At 39.6% G+C, this 6,072-nt stretch overlaps 1 pseudogene; it reads right to left on the reverse strand.

The window, feature by feature from the left end:
* Positions 1-3,406: 3,406 nt before the first annotated feature.
* LOC104871119 lies at positions 3,407-5,387 on the reverse strand (annotated as a pseudogene).
* Between the last annotated feature and the right edge of the window lie 685 nt (positions 5,388-6,072).

The raw sequence follows: 6,072 nt of genomic DNA on the forward strand, positions 1-6,072 counted from the left end.
AAGAAAAGAATAATATCCAGACAACAACAAAGTTCTGTTGCTGTTGTGGTACCTGGCACCATTTTTTCTATTAGTCTCTTAATCATCATCTGGAAAGATAACATTCTAGAGTAATATTATTAAATGTAGCTCTGATAAAGCAAGGTCCCTACTATGTATCATAAAGCAGGTACTAGATATTTTACATTCACAGAGGTATGATATAGTACCGTACTACATCAATAATACCAGATTCAGTTTTGGTTTGAAATATACTTTGTCTGCAAATAAGATTGCTACCCGTTTTTTTCTGGGCCCCTGTCACATGGAGAATTAGCAGAGGAGAGTTTAGTTACTGAAAAAAAGATCAGCATTAAAAAGAAGCCAAGTACTTTACAACAAGACAATAGGAAAAATGGCTTAAGGGCAGTCAGGAATCATCAAGACCCCTCCTTTGGCAGGTTTAAGGGTGCGGGGCTGTAGTTTTCATTGGAGAGGAAAGCCCCTTGGCACCAGGCTGGAGAAGGGCTACAGAGGGAATTTGTTCCCTGGGATTCACTTCATACTGCTAGGCCATGTAGACAAGTGGAGCCCTCTGCAGGCATGATTCGAGGAAGCCTGGCTATTACTTGAGCTACTGGCAGACCCCGTCATCATTCATGTGGTCCTGGCTTAACAGTCATGCAGAATGCAAGCGTTATGGCATCAGAGATGCTGGGTGATATACAGCCCCTTACAGCTACTGGCAGACCCCGTCATCATTCATGTGGTCCTGGCTTAACAGTCATGCAGAATGCAAGCATTATGGCATCAGAGATGCTGGGTGATATACAGCCCCTTACAGGGAAGTGCATGAAACTGAGAGTGAAGCTGAAAACTACAGTGGAGGCCCCAGAAATTTGGGAAAGCCAGCAACATGGAACAACTGAGGGAAGCCACAAGGATTGAACAAAGCTACCCCAAAGGAGGGCTGCAAACACTGGCAACACCATAGGAGTGGGGCCACCCAAGCTTTCTGGTTTGAATCTTGCCACAAGTTGCCCTGGGAGATGGACACAGAACTACGAGGTTTAATATCTACCCTGCTGGGTTTCTGTCTTGCTTTGGCCCCATTAGTTCCCATCCCCTTCTTCCCGCCTTTTGGGATGGTAATATTTACTCTGTGACATTATATGCTGGCATTTTTACAGGGGCTCACAGGTAAGAGTTTGCCTGAAGTCTCAGAGGAGACTTTGGAGTTGGACTTTGCAGCAAGACTGAAATTGTTAGGTCTTTGACAACTCTTAGAAATGGACTAAATGCACTTTGCATAAAGAGATATACATGAGTCTTTTGGGGGCCCTGGGCAGAATATCATGATTTATGTCTAGATGTTTCCCAACGACTCATCGACTCTTAGGCACAGTTTTTCGGAGGTGATTGGCTTATGGGAGCATCAGAGCTGGCTTGTTGTTGGCAGACAGGGTCTGGTAGAGGAGATAGGTCACTGGAGATATGGCCTCAGAGTTTATCTCTATACTGGGCCCTTCCCTTCCCCTCTCTGCTTCCTGTCCGCTATGCTACGAGCAGCCCTCTGCCAGGCTGTCCTGATTTGGAGCCATCCAACTAGGGACTGAAATATGAGCCAAAATAAACGTCTCCCCGCTTAAATTGTTGGTGTTAATTAAATCCTTAGTAAATGAAAATATTTGTTGACAGAAAGACCCTGCTGATGGAGGTAGAAATCATATAGTAAAACTGGTAGAACTAGTAGAACCAGAATGGAATTGAACATTTTTCAGGCACTTAGGATAGGTAGATAAATCTTTTTATTTTTCCTTTGTAATGATCAATTTAGTTAAGGTGTAGAAATTACTTAAATTGAGAAGGGGTGAGCAGGCATTAGAATTGTGGTTGATTTGGTGTTTCCTTTTCCCTAGGCCAGTGGTGGTGAAACTATGACACGCATGCCATGATGGGCACAAAGAGCCCTTTTTATTGGCCCACAAACCAAGTGTATGTTTTTTTTAATTGCAGTGTTGGCCCTAAGGTTTTGGGTTGTAGTTTGGGCACTCAGTCTCTAAAAGGTTCATTATCACAGCCCTGCACCCTCCCCCTGTGAAATCATATTATGACACAATGTCAAGCTGAAACATTCATACTAGGTCTCTATAAATGGGATAGTATTGCCCTGGGATAAAGAGCTAAGGAACAATGATGATTAGGAATGTGGGCATAATGGCTGCAGTTTCAACATTTATTTTAAATCACATGGTGGAAGCCACCTACTATACTATAAAACAAGAAGCCAGCTTCCCAACATATGGAGCCACCATAGTTATCTTTCTTTTTTTTAAGGGACTTTTCTTTTTTGGTACCGGGAATAAACCCCAGGGCCTTGCGCTTGCCGGGCAGGCGCTGTACCGCTGAGCTACATCCCTGGCCCTAGTTATCTTTCAAAGTTTTCACTTGGGAAATATTTTTTTTTAAGCCACTGTTCATTGTTGATACTGTTTGTGAAACCCAAAATAATTGATATACTTAACTAATCCTAAATGATACTCTGCTTTTGAAGATAATTATATTAGCTTTGCCTCAGCAGGAAACAGATGGCACACTCAAAAGAGCTTAATAAAGTTACTGAATAGGGAGATGTGGGTAAGGCTAAGGGAATCCATCAGGGCTAAAACAGTACAGTGAAGGCTGTATTCTTGGCAAAGGAATAGCCTACAAGAGTTGTGGCCTCAGTAAAGCAACCACACTGATAAATGGCCATGCAGAACTAGATACTCAATTTTTTCTGCTTTCCTCCTGATCCTGCCAGGAGTTCTGATTGTCTGAAGGCGATCAGAAGGCAGAGACCAGGGGAAACTAGGTGACAGAGTCCCTAAAGATCAACCTCCTGGGACACTGCAGGGAAAATAGTGTAGAATGATCCTGAAGGAACCATAGATACAGGCATATATACAATTTATTTTAATTACAAAACGTTTAAGTATAAAGCAATCTGAAGAAACTGACATAAACTTAATCTGCATGACATTATCCAGTGAAAATTTATTATTTACTACTTTAAATGTGGGAGGTGCACACCCACTGGCTCAGCAATTTCACATTTAGGAATCTATGCAGACATTAAGAATGAGGCCTACAGATGTACTGCTTTGCAAAGTTCTCCAAGATATAGAATCAGGGAAAATTTAATTGAGACCAGTGTTTCTCCCATTCTCCAATGTTTTCATGGTCTGAAAAGCAAGTCCATCTGTAAGTATCTCTAACTAGATATATTTGTTCAGGCACAGGGCAGGGTGGGAAGGATTGTTCATAGTGGTCACAGTATAGGAGGGACAGGTTTCTTCACATTCAAAGGTTGTTTATATAGATGATTTTTCCTTTTGTGTTTTTCTAGTATTTTTTTTTCTTGCCACTTAAAAAATTTATTCTTGTTTTATGCCCAATCCTAAGAATTATGAGAATTTAGAAAAATATTTGAAACAGAAAAGCTATTCTTTGGGGATCTTATAAAATTAGGAAGAGGCAAATCTATGTATATTAACCAATCTTTTCCATGGGTCAACAAATTTTATGTTTCTTACCTTAACACCTATTGTAGCAATAAGGTGCTTTGGAAATTGAGAGCTATTAAAAAAATACAGACATTTTTCCATCTGTGCAGCAAGATGCTGGTGCGCAGTGAGAGCCTTTCCCGTGGTTTTGTTCCTCTTCACCAAGATGTTCTCTCTTTGGATACAAACGTCACCCAGAGTGTAACAGTCCCCATTCGCTTTGCCCAGAAACAACTACCAGTCATAAAAACTTTGACTTGCTACTGTTCCCATCTGTTCATTTTTGACTATATCATTTATGGTTAGATGATCATCATCATTAAAGTATCTGACTCTTTCCTTTTCCTCAGGGGTAGAAACCCTACGTCTCTTCCTACTTCCTGCTTTTGATTCCAAAGGATCCGGTGTGTTCCCAGGCCACACTCTTCCAGACTCATCCGTTCTGACAAGGATCACTTCTTGTTGCTTTCGAGGATATTTGCATTACAATTTCTTTTATTAGCTTTTTAAAGTTAGGCTTTAAGTTGTACAGCCAGTTCCATATTCCCCATCAGTTCTGCCTTAATAATTTTGGCTTTCAACTTGTTCTTCTCATCAACACTCAGGACATGGACAGACTCATCCTCTGGACTAGAAAATGTAGACTTTGTGGTCTGCCAATGCTCTCTCACTGGAGAGTCATCTCTCACATTCTCAGCTGGCAATTTTTCTCCCAGGTCTCCTGGAATGTGTCAAGAATCAACACTGCCACTGGTTTCCAATGGCTTTTTACTTGAATGTTTCTTGTCTCCTCTCCCATCAGATTGACTCCAAGATGTTAATCTTTCTTCATTGTTTTCCGTGGGTTTTTGGAAACCACACCGTAAAGAACCCTGAGCTACTAATATTGATGAACTACACGGTTCAAAAATTCTAGCCTTGCTATGCGCTGACAGTTCATTATCATTAGGTGGTCTTAAGAATTTATGGCTCAAACTTCCTGGAGAAGTAAACTCTTTATTTTTTCCTTAGACTGAATTCTCTTCTACGTGACTCTAAAGACTCTTATCTCCTTTTTCATTACCACTTAATTTATAGTTATTGCTACTGTTTGCAATCTCTGTTGTATCATACCTATCTCTTGAACTTTTATTATTTTTTTCTTGACTATTTTGTACTTTACCTGAATATGTTGGTTTCCTCCATCGTTCTTGTCTAGAATCTTCATTTCTGGATGCAGTTTTTTCAGCTTCTAATTTCAACTGAAATATTTCCATTGACCCATATCTTTCAGCTACAATATCTTCAAATTTTCTATTTTGTTCTTCAGCTTGTTCTTTTATTCTTTGGTAAGATTTCCTTAGCCAGCTTAATCCACCATCCTCTATTCCTGAGACTGTAGTAACTGACGAGACGTTACAGTCTTCTGATGGAAGATCTGCCCCACCATCCCTCCAATGTGGATTCAATTCTCTTTCAAGTAGTTTAGACTGTTCACATGCTTGGTTCCCCCCCACCCCCACTCTATTTTCCTTGTCACTTACTTTTCAGCTTTAAGTGACGATGATGATCCAGTTTTAACAGACATGAAATCAACAGTCATCCACTCATCTCTCTGAATAACTTGGCTGTCATCTTCTTTTTCTAACTTTTCATCTTTTGCTTTCCAGGCCATTTCCTTGGCAGATAGAACAGCCTCCACCCACTCATCCTCAGGGCTCGACGAACTATCAGCCGATTTACTTCTTCCATCTTTCTGTTTCTTGCTCTTTTTTTCTTCTTTCCTTTTTTGAATGCTTTTTTTTCCTTTTTCCTCAGAGAATGTTCCTTCAAGAACTGTTCAATTCGCTCATTCACATCAGGTAACATCCGTGTATCCTCACCTTGAAGTCATTTAAGTTCTTTCCAGCTTTCTTCTTTTTCAAAATTGGCTCTGGGGGACACTGATACTCTTTGCCCTTTCAAATCTGCCACTGGAAGCTGCCATAGTTGTTGGCGTCAAAAGCTAGGGAGCTGTCCTTTCTAGTATTTTTCAATAAAATAAATCACAAAAATGTGGAAGATATTACATGAGAAAAACTTAATTCAAGATAAAAACTTTCATTTTTTGTATCTTTTTATTAGGCTGTTTCCTCCACAGAAGGGTAGAGCAGATTTAACAAGTTATATGTGGCCATTTGTGACTGGGGATATCTTAAAAATATAACCTATGGAAAAAATATAAATAAATATTCGGACATTTTTGAAGTACTTGTAGAAAGATAATTAGTTTAGGAAAATAGTGGCATCATATTTAATGTAAAAATTCCATATTTGAAGTAGAATCTAATATTTAAACCCCCACTGATATTTGTGGCTTTTCTTATTAAAGGGACACATTTTGGTCATAAATTGCAGTAATTCCAAAATAAGCCTTTCAAAAAATAGGAAAAATGTGACCTTTTATGTAACTCTTACTTTCAAAGATTTCCAAGGCTAATTTAAATACCCTTCTCAAAGAAATTAGAAATTAACTGAACAATCTGGGTATAATGGTGCATACCTGTAATCACAGCACTCTGGGAGGCTG

Source organism: Fukomys damarensis, unplaced genomic scaffold (genome assembly GCF_012274545.1).
Source record: "Fukomys damarensis isolate Sample0158 unplaced genomic scaffold, DMR_v1.0_HiC HiC_scaffold_37, whole genome shotgun sequence".
Lineage (NCBI taxonomy): Eukaryota > Metazoa > Chordata > Mammalia > Rodentia > Bathyergidae > Fukomys > Fukomys damarensis.